Source organism: Oncorhynchus tshawytscha, unplaced genomic scaffold (assembly GCF_018296145.1).
Source record: "Oncorhynchus tshawytscha isolate Ot180627B unplaced genomic scaffold, Otsh_v2.0 Un_contig_1289_pilon_pilon, whole genome shotgun sequence".
Lineage (NCBI taxonomy): Eukaryota > Metazoa > Chordata > Actinopteri > Salmoniformes > Salmonidae > Oncorhynchus > Oncorhynchus tshawytscha.
Window position 1 is genome coordinate 112,337 of NW_024609469.1, and position 12,268 is coordinate 124,604.

A 12,268-nucleotide genomic window follows, 5' to 3' on the forward strand; every position below is an offset into this window, starting at 1 on the left:
TTCATATATCCTTATGTACATATTCTTTATCCCCTTACACTGTGTATGACAGTAGTTTTTTTTTGGGGGGGGGAATTGTTAGTTAGATTACTTGCTCGTTATTACTGCATTGTCGGAACTAGAAGCACAAGCATTTCGCTACACTCGCATTAACATCTGCTAACCATGTGTATGTGACAAATAAAATTTGATTTGATTTGATTTGATTTGACCAGTCCTTAACCAATAGGTGACCAGTCCTTAACCAACAGGTGACCAGCCCTTAACCAACAGGTGACCAGTCGTTAACCAACAGGTGACCAGTCCTTAACCAACAGGTGACCAGTCCTTAACCAACAGGTGACCAGTCCTTAACCAACAGGTGACCAGTCCTTAACCAACAGGTGACCAGTCCTTAACCAACAGGTGACCAGTCCTTAACCAACAGGTGACCAGTCCTTAACCAACAGGTGACCAGTCCTTAACCAACAGGTGATCAGCCCTTAACCAACAGGTGACCAGCCCTTAACCAACAGGTGACCAGTCCTTAACCAACAGGTGACCAGTCCTTAACCAACAGGTGACCAGTCCTTAACCAACAGGTGACCAGTCCTTAACCAACAGGTGACCAGTCCTTAACCAACAGGTGACCAGTCCTTAACCAACAGGTGACCAGTCCTTAACCAACAGCGCTGTTTTAAGAGAAATACAACAATTTCAATAAGTGTTCATAAGTCAAAAATTAAATTCAAACACAAAAAAAATGTAGAATTCTAAATGCCATCTGGAGTTAAAAACAATATTAAAAATTGGAAATAATGTTCTACATTTTGGCGCAGCGGGCCAAGTGCTTCTATACAACCGTCACAACGTGATCAGGAGAAACCAGACGACGTGCTTGTTGATCACACGGAGCCACTACAGACACCAGACAAGGAAAACACTTGACAGATCTCCTAAAAAAAAACGATTATGAAATGAACCAAAACTGTAGCAGGTTGTGAACTCTGCAAAACCAACGTTTCCACTCTGAGAATGAGAACAGTGAAATGACTGTAATTAATACCTGCATTTATTAACAGCCACACTACTTTACTACACTACTACACTGCTTTACTGTAATTAATACCTGCATTTATTAACAGCCACACTACTTTACTACACTACTACACTGCTTTACTGTAATTAATACCTGCATTTACTAACAGCTACACTACTTTACTACACTACTACACTGCTTTACTGTAATTAATACCTGCATTTATTAACAGCCACACGACTTTACTACACTACTACACTACTTTACTACACTACTACACTGCTTTACTACACTACTACACTGCTTTACTGTAATTAATACCTGCATTTATTAACAGCTTTACTACACTACTACACTTTACTGTAATTAATACCTGCATTTATTACTACTTTACTACTACACTGCTTTACTGTAATTAATACCTGCATTTATTAACAGCCACACTACTTTACTACACTACTACACTACTTACTACACTTTACTGTAATTAATACCTGCATTTATTAACAGCCACACGACTTTACTACACTACTACACTACTTTACTACACTAATACACCTTGCATTTATTAACTTTACTACACTGCTTTACTACACTACTTTACTACACTACTACACTGCTTTACTGTAATTAATACCTGCATTTATTTAATACCTGCATTTATTAACAGCCACACTACTTTACTACACTACTACACTGCTTTACTGTAATTAATACCTGCATTTATTAACAACAGCCACACTACAATACTACACTTTACACTTTACTACACTGCTTGCTTTACTGTAATTAATACCTGCATTTATTAACAGCCACACTACTTTACTACACTACTACACTGCTTTACTACAATTAATACCTGCATTTATGTTAACAGCCACACTACTTTACTACACTACTACACTGCTTTACTGTAATTAATACCTGCATTTATTAACAGCCACACTACTTTACTACACTACTACACTGCTTTACTGTAATTAATACCTGCATTTATTAACAGCCACACTACTTTACTACACTGCTACACTGCTTTACTGTAATTAATACCTGCATTTATTAACAGCCACACTACTTTACTACACTACTACACTGCTTTACTGTAATTAATACCTGCATTTATTAACAGCCTACTTTACTACACTACTACACTGCTTTACTGTAATTAATACCTGCATTTATTAACAGCCACACGACTTTACTACACTACTACACTGCTTTACTGTAATTAATACCTGCATTTATTAACAGCCACACGACTTTACTACACTACTACACTGCTTTACTGTAATTAATACCTGCATTTATTAACAGCCACACTACTTTACTACACTACTACACTGCTTTACTGTAATTAATACCTGCATTTATTAACAGCCACACTACTTTACTACACTACTACACTGCTTTACTGTAATTAATACCATTTATTAACAGCATTTATTAACAGCCACACTACTTTACTACACTACTACACTGCTTTACTGTAATTAATACCTATTTATTTAATACCTGCACTGCTTTTTATTAACAGCCACACTACTTTACTACACTACTACACTGCTTTACTGTAATTAATACCTGCATTTATTAACAGCCACACTACTTTACTACACTACTACACTGCTTTACTGTAATTAATACCTGCATTTATTAACAGCCACACGACTTTACTACACTACTACACTGCTTTACTGTAATTAATACCTGCATTTATTAACAGCCACACGACTTTACTACACTACTACACTGCTTTACTGTAATTAATACCTGCATTTATTAACAGCCACACGACTTTACTACACTACTACACTGCTTTACTGTAATTAATACCTGCATTTATTAACAGCCACACTACTTTACTACAATACTACACTGCATTTTTACCACACTACTTTACTACACTACTACACTGCTTTACTGTAATTAATACCTGCATTTATTAACAGCCACACGACTTTACTACACTACTACACTGCTTTACTGTAATTAATACCTGCATTTATTAACAGCCACACGACTTTACTACACTACTACACTGCTTTACTGTAATTAATACCTGCATTTATTAACAGCCACACTACTTTACTACAATACTACACTGCTTTACCACACTACTTTACTACACTACTACACTGCTTTACTGTAATTAATACCTGCATTTATGAACAGCCACACTACTTTACTACAATACTACACTGCTTTACCACACTACTTTACTACACTACTACACTGCTTTACTGTAATTAATACCTGCATTTATTAACAGCCACACTACTTTACTACAATACTACACTGCTTTACCACACTACTTTACTACACTACTACACTGCTTTACTGTAATTAATACCTGCATTTATTAACAGCCACACTACTTTACTACAATACTACACTGCTTTACCACACTACTTTACTACACTACTACACTGCTTTACTGTAATTAATACCTGCATTTATTAACAGCCACACTACTTTACTACACTACTACACTGCTTTACTACACTACTTTACTACACTACTACACTGCTTTACTGTAATTAATACCTGCATTTATGAACAGCCACACTACTTTACTACACTACTACACTGCTTTACTGTAATTAATACCTGCATTTATGAACAGCCATACTACTTTACTACACTACCACACTACTTTACTACACTACTTTACCACACTACTTTACCACACTACTTTACCACACTACTTTACCACACTGCTTTACTACACTACTTTACTACACTACTTTACCACACTACATTACCACACTACTTTACCACACTACTTTACCGCACTACTTTACCACACTACTACACTGCTTTACCGCACTACTTTACCACACTACTTTACTACACTACTACACTGCTTTACTGTAATTAATACCTGCATTTAACAGACATGAATGGAACCAAATGATGGGGATTAACGGTACATTTCCTACTGGTGACGTGTACTGGGGGAATTGATAAAACATGATTCAAACGATGAAACAATGAATGTGCATGAATCTGCGGGAGAAAGCTCAGCCGTTCTGAGCCCTTCACCTCTGGATTAAAACCTACATTTAACCGTCAAAAATCTATGTTTATCACACCGTGGATTCTGAAGTCAATTTTTATCTTGTTGCCACTCTTCTCTGTCTGTCTGTCTGAGGAGAGCTCTCTACGTGACGAAAGAGAATAGCAGCTCCCCTGTCGACACAGAACCAGTCAATACTAGAGACCACCTGGAGACAGAACCAGTCAGTACTAGAGACCACCTGGAGACAGAACCAGTCAGTACTAGAGAACCAGTCAGTACTAGAGACCACCTGGAGACAGAACCAGTCAGTACTAGAGAACCAGTCAGTACTAGAGACCACCTGGAGACAGAACCAGTCAGTACTAGAGACCACCTGGAGACAGAACCAGTCAGTACTAGAGAACCAGTCAGTACTAGAGACCACCTGGAGACAGAACCAGTCAGTACTAGAGAACCAGTCAGTACTAGAGACCACCTGGAGACAGAACCAGTCAGTACTAGAGACCACCTGGAGACAGAACCAGTTAGTACTAGAGACCACCTGGAGACAGAACCAGTTAGTACTAGAGACCACCTGTAGACAGAACCAGTCAGTACTAGAGACCCAGTCAGTACTAGAGAACCAGTCAGTACTAGAGAACCAGTCAGTACTAGAGACCACCTGGAGACAGAACCAGTCAGTACTAGAGACCCAGTCAGTACTAGAGAACCAGTCAGTACTAGAGACCACCTGGAGACAGAACCAGTCAGTACTAGAGACCCAGTCAGTACTAGAGACCACATAGAGACAGAACCAGTCAGTACTAGAGAACCAGTCAATACTAGAGACCACCTGGAGACAGAACCAGTAAGTACTAGAGACCACCTGGAGACAGAACCAGTCAGTACTAGAGAACCAGTCAGTACTAGAGACCCAGTCAGTACTAGAGAACCAGTCAGTACTAGAGACCACCTGGAGACAGAACCAGTAAGTACTAGAGACCACCTGGAGACAGAACCAGTCAGTACTAGAAACCACTTGGAGGCAGAACCAGTCAGTACTAGAGAACCAGTCAGTACTAGAGCCCACCTGGAGACAGAACCAGTCAGTACTAGAGACGACCTGGAGAGAGAACCAGTCAGTACTAGAGACCCAGTCAGTACTAGAGGTCACCTGGAGACAGAACCAGTCAGTACTAGAGAACCAGTCAGTACTAGAGAACACCTGCAGACAGAACCAGTCAGTACTAGAGACCACCTGGAGACAGAACCAGTCAGTACTAGAGAACCAGTCAGTACTAGAGACCCAGTCAGTACGAGAGACCACCTGGAGACAGAACAAGTCAGTACTAGAGACCACCTTGAGACAGAACCAGTCAGTACTAGAGACCACCTGGAGACAGAACCAGTCAGTACTAGAGAACCAGTCAGTACTAGAAAACCAGTCAGTACTAGAGACCACCTGGAGACAGAACCAGTCAGTACTAGAGAACCAGTCAATACTAGAGACCACCTGGAGACAGACCCAGTCAGTACTAGAGATCACCTGGAGACAGAACCAGACAGTACTAGAGAACCAGTCAGTACTAGAGACCCAGTCAGTACTAGAGACGACCTGGAGACAGACCCAGTCAGTACTAGAGACCCAGTCAGTACTAGAGACCACCTGGAGAAACCTTAACCTCTCTCTCTCTCTGGTCTAACCTCTCTCTCTCTGGTCACATTAACCTCTCTCTCTCTCTGGTCACATTAACCTCTCTCTCTCTCTGGTCACATGAACCTCTCTCTCTCTCTGGTCACATTAACCTCTCTCTCTCTCTGGTCACATTAACCTCTCTCTCTCTCTGGTCACATTAACCTCTCTCTCTCTGGTCACATTAACCTCTCTCTCTCTCTGGTCACATTAACCTCTCTCTCTCTGGTCACATTAACCTCTCTCTCTCTCTGGTCACATTAACCTCTCTCTCTCTCTGGTCACATTAACCTCTCTCTCTCTGGTCACATTCTCTCTCTCTCTGGTCACATTAACCTCTCTCTCTCTCTCTGGTCACATTAACCTCTCTCTCTCTCTGGTCACATTAACCTCTCTCTCTCTCTGGTCACATTAACCTCTCTCTCTCTCTGTGGTCACATTAACTCTCTCTCTCTCTGGTCACATTAACCTCTCTCTCTCTCTCTGGTCACATTAACCTCTCTCTCTCTCTGTGGTCACATTAACTCTCTCTCTCTGGTCACATTAACTCTCTCTCTCTCTGGTCACATTAACCTCTCTCTCTCTCTGGTCACATTAACCTCTCTCTCTCTCTGGTGGTCACATTAACCCTCTCTCTCTCTGGTCACATTAACCTCTCTCTCTCTGGTCACATTAACCTCTCTCTCTCTCTGGTCACATTAACCTCTCTCTCTCTCTCACATTAACCTCTCTCTCTCTCTGGTCACATTAACCTCTCTCTCTCTCTGGTCACATTAACCTCTCTCTCTCTCTGGTCACATTAACTCTCTCTCTCTCTCTGGTCACATTAACCTCTCTCTCTCTCTGGTCACATTAACCTCTCTCTCTCTCTCTGGTCACATTAACCTCTCTCTCTCTCACATTAACCTCTCTCTCTCTCTCTGGTCACATTAACCTCTCTCTCTCTGGTCACATTAACCTCTCTCTCTCTCTGGTCACATTAACCTCTCTCTCTCTCTCTGGTCATTCTCTCTCTCTGGTCATTAACCTCTCTCTCTCTCTGGTCACATTAACTCTCTCTCTCTCTCATTCTCTCTCTCTGGTCACATTAACCTCTCTCTCTCTCTGGTCATTAAACATTAACCTCTCTCTCTCTGGTCACATTAACTCTCTCTCTCTCTGGTCTCTCTCTCTCTGGTCACATTAACCTCTCTCTCTCTCTGGTCACATTAACCTCTCTCTCTCTCTCTGGTCACATTAACCTCTCTCTCTCTGGTCATTAACCTCTCTCTCTCTCTGGTCACATTAACCTCTCTCTCTCTCTGGTCACATTCTCTCTCTCTCTGGTCACATTAACCTCTCTCTCTCTCTGGTCACATTAACTCTCTCTCACTCTCTCTGGTCACATTAACCTCTCTCTCTCTCTGGTCACATTAACCTCTCTCTCTCTCTGGTCACATTAACTCTCTCTCTCTGGTCACATTAACCTCTCTCTCTCTCTGGTCACATTAACCTCTCTCTCTCTCTGGTCACATTAACCTCTCTCTCTCTCTGGTCACATTAACCTCTCTCTCTCTGGTCACATTAACCTCTCTCTCTCTCTGGTCACATTAACCTCTCTCTCTCTCTGGTCACATTAACCTCTCTCTCTCTGGTCACATTAACCTCTCTCTCTCTCTGGTCCTCTCTCTCTCCTCTCTGGTCACATTAACCTCTCTCTCTCTCTCTGGTCACATTAACCTCTCTCTCTCTGGTCACATTAACCTCTCTCTCTCTCTGGTCACATTAACCTCTCTCTCTCTCTGTGGTCACATTAACTCTCTCTCTCTCTGGTCACATTAACCTCTCTCTCTCTCTGGTCACATTAATCTCTCTCTCTCTCTCTCTCTCTCTCTGGTCACATTAACCTCTCTCTCTCTCTGGTCACATTAACCTCTCTCTCTCTCTGGTCACATTAACTCTCTCTCTCTCTCTGGTCACATTAACCTCTCTCTCTCTGGTCACATTAACTCTCTCTCTCTCTGGTCACATTAACCTCTCTCTCTCTCTCTCTCTGGTCACATTAACCTCTCTCTCTCTCTGGTCACATTAACTCTCTCTCTCTCTGGTCACATTAACCTCTCTCTCTCTCTGGTCACATTAACCTCTCTCTCTCTCTCTGGTCACATTAACCTCTCTCTCTCTCTGGTCACATTAACCTCTCTCTCTCTGGTCACATTAACTCTCTCTCTCTGGTCACATTCTCTGGTCACATTAACCTCTCTCTCTCTCTGGTCACATTAACCTCTCTCTCTCTCTGGTCACATTAACCTCTCTCTCTCTCTGGTCACATTAACCTCTCTCTCTCTCTCTGGTCACATTAACCTCTCTCTCTCTCTCTGGTCACATTAACTCTGGTCATTAACCTCTCTCTCTCTCTGGTCACATTAACCTCTCTCTCTCTCTGGTCACATTAACTCTCTCTGGTCTCTCTGGTCACATTAACCTCTCTCTCTCTCTGGTCACATTAACCCTCTCTCTCTCTCTGGTCACATTAACCTCTCTCTCTCTCTGGTCACATTAACCTCTGGTCACTCTCTCTCTCTCTGGTCACATTAACTCTCTCTCTCTCTCTGGTCACATTAACCTCTCTCTCTCTCTGGTCACATTAACCTCTCTCTCTCTCATTCTCTCTCTGGTCACATTAACCTCTCTCTCTCTCTCTCTGGTCACATTAACCATTCTCTCTCTCTCTGGTCACATTAACTCTCTCTCTCTCTGGTCACATTAACCTCTCTCTCTCTCTGGTCACATTAACCTCTCTCTCTCTCTCTCTCTCTCTGGTCACATTAACCTCTCTCTCTCTCTCTGGTCACATTAACTCTCTCTCTCTGGTCACATTCTCTCTCTCTCTCTGGTCACATTAACCTCTCTCTCTCTCTGGTCACATTAACCTCTCTCTCTCTCTGGTCACATTAACCTCTCTCTCTCTCTGGTCACATTAACCTCTCTCTCTCTCTGGTCACATTAACCTCTCTCTCTCTCTGGTCACATTAACCTCTCTCTCTCTCTCTCTGGTCACATTAACCTCTCTCTCTCTCTCTGGTCACATTAACCTCTCTCTCTCTCTGGTCACATTAACTCTCTCTCTCTCTCTGGTCACATTAACCTCTCTCTCTCTCTCTGGTCACATTAACCTCTCTCTCTCTCTGGTCACATTAACCTCTCTCTCTCTCTGGTCACATTAACCTCTCTCTCTCTCTGGTCACATTAACCTCTCTCTCTCTCTCTGGTCACATTAACCTCTCTCTCTCTCTGGTCACATTAACCTCTCTCTCTCTCTGGTCACATTAACCTCTCTCTCTCTCTGGTCACATTAACCTCTCTCTCTCTCTCTGGTCACATTAACCTCTCTCTCTCTCTGGTCACATTAACTCTCTCTCTCTCTGGTCACATTAACCATTCTCTCTCTCTCTGGTCACATTAACCTCTCTCTCTCTCTGGTCACATTAACCTCTCTCTCTCTCTGGTCACATTAACCTCTCTCTCTCTCTCTCTGGTCACATTAACCTCTCTCTCTCTCTGGTCATTCTCTCTCTCTCTGGTCACATTAACTCTCTCTCTCTCTGGTCACATTAACCTCTCTCTCTCTCTCTCTGGTCACATTAACCTCTCTCTCTCTCTGGTCACATTCTCTCTCTCTCTGGTCACATTAACCTGGTCATTAACCTCTCTCTCTCTGGTCACATTAACCTCTCTCTCTCTCTGGTCACATTAACCTCTCTCTCTCTCTGGTCACATTAACCTCTCTCTCTCTCTGGTCACATTAACCTCTCTCTCTCTCTGGTCACATTAACCTCTCTCTCTCTGGTCACATTAACTCTCTCTCTCTCTGGTCACATTAACCATTCTCTCTCTCTCTCTGGTCACATTAACCTCTCTCTCTCTCTCTCTCTCTGGTCACATTAACCTCTCTCTCTCTGGTCACATTAACCTCTCTCTCTCTGGTCACATTAACTCTCTCTCTCTCTCTGGTCACATTAACCTCTCTCTCTCTCTGGTCACATTAACCTCTCTCTCTCTCTCTCTGGTCACATTAACCTCTCTCTCTCTCTCTCTCTCTCTGGTCACATTAACCTCTCTCTCTCTCTGGTCACATTAACCTCTCTCTCTCTCTGGTCACATTAACCTCTCTCTCTCTCTGGTCACATTAACTCTCTCTCTCTCTCTGGTCACATTAACCTCTCTCTCTCTCTCATTAACCTCTCTCTCTGGTCACATTAACCTCTCTCTCTCTCTCTGGTCACATTAACCTCTCTCTCTCTCTCTCTCTCTGGTCACATTAACCTCTCTCTCTCTCTCTCTCTCTCTCTGGTCACATTAACCTCTCTCTCTCTCTCTGGTCACATTAACCTCTCTCTCTCTCTCTCTCTCTCTCTGGTCACATTAACCTCTCTCTCTCTCTGGTCACATTAACTCTCTCTCTCTCTCTGGTCACATTAACCTCTCTCTCTCTCTGGTCACATTAACCTCTCTCTCTCTCTGGTCACATTAACCTCTCTCTCTCTCTCTGGTCACATTAACTCTCTCTCTCTCTCTGGTCACATTAACCTCTCTCTCTCTCTGGTCACATTCTCTCTCTCTCTGGTCACATTAACCTCTCTCTCTCTCTGGTCACATTAACCATTCTCTCTCTCTCTGGTCACATTAACATTAACCTCTCTCTCTCTGGTCACATTAACCTCTCTCTCTCTGGTCACATTAATTAACCTCTCTCTCTCTCTGGTCACATTAACCTCTCTCTCTCTCTGGTCACATTAACCTCTCTCTCTCTCTGGTCACATTAACCTCTCTCTCTCTGGTCACATTAACCTCTCTCTCTCTCTGGTCACATTAACCTCTCTCTCTCTCTGGTCACATTAACCTCTCTCTCTCTCTGGTCACATTAACTCTCTCTCTCTCTGGTCACATTAAGCTCTCTCTCTCTCTCTGGTCACATTAACCTCTCTCTCTCTGGTCACATTAACCTCTCTCTCTCTCTCTGGTCACATTAACCTCTCTCTCTCTCTCTGGTCACATTAACCTCTCTCTCTCTCTGGTCACATTAACTCTCTCTCTCTCTCTGGTCACCTCTCTCTCTCTGGTCACATTAACCTCTCTCTCTCTCTGGTCACATTAACCTCTCTCTCTGGTCACATTAACCTCTCTCTCTCTGGTCACATTCTCTCTCTCTCTCTGGTCACATTAACCTCTCTCTCTCTCTGGTCACATTAACCTCTCTCTCTCTCTATCCTCTCTGGTCACATTAACCCTCTCTCTCTCTCTCTGGTCACATTAACCTCTCTCTCTCTGGTCACCTCTCTCTCTCTCTGGTCACAACCATCTCTCTCTCTCTCTGGTCACATTAACCTCTCTCTCTCTCCTCTCTGGTCACATTAACCTCTCTCTCTCTCTGGTCACATTAACCTCTCTCTCTCTCTGGTCACATTAACCTCTCTCTCTCTCTGGTCACATTAACTCTCCTCTCTGGTCACATTAACTCTCTCTCTCTCTGGTCACATTAACCTCTCTCTCTCTCTGGTCACATTAACTCTCTCTCTCTGGTCACATTAACCTCTCTCTCTCTGGCCACATTAACCTCTCTCTCTCTCTCTGGTCACATTAACCTCTCTCTCTCTCTCTGGTCACATTAACCTCTCTCTCTCTCTCTGGTCACATTAACCTCTCTCTCTCTCTGGTCACATTAACTCTCTCTCTCTCTGGTCACATTAACTCTCTCTCTCTCTGGTCACATTAACCTCTCTCTCTCTCTGGTCACATTAACCTCTCTCTCTCTCTCTCCTCTCTGGTCACATTAACTCTCTCTCTCTCTGGTCACATTAACCTCTCTCTCTCTCTCTGGTCAAATTAACCTCTCTCTCTCTCTGGTCACATTAACCTCTCTCTCTCTCTGGTCACATTAACCTCTCTCTCTCTCTGGTCACATTAACCTCTCTCTCTCTGGTCACATTAACCTCTCTCTCTCTGGTCACATTAACCTCTCTCTCTCTCTGGTCACATTAACCTCTCTCTCTCTCTGGTCACATTAACCTCTCTCTCTCTCTGGTCACATTAACCTCTCTCTCTCTCTCTGGTCACATTAACCTCTCTCTCTCTCTGGTCACATTAACCTCTCTCTCTCTCTGGTCACATTAACCTCTCTCTCTCTCTGGTCACATTAACCTCTCTCTCTCTCTGGTCACATTAACCTCTCTCTCTCTCTGGTCACATTAACCTCTCTCTCTTTCTCTGGTCACATTAACCTCTCTCTCTCTCTGGTCACATTAACCTCTCTCTCTCTCTGGTCACATTAACCTCTCTCTCTCTCTGGTCACATTAACCTCTCTCTCTCTCTCTGGTCACATTAACCTCTCTCTCTGGTCACATTAACTCTCTCTCTCTCTGGTCACATTAACCTCTCTCTCTCTCTCTGGTCACATTAACCTCTCTTTCTCTGGTCACATTAACCTCTCTCTCTCTCTGGTCACATTAACCTCTCTCTCTCTCTGGTCACATTAACCTCTCTCTCTCTGGTCACATTACCTCTCTCTCTCTCTCTGGT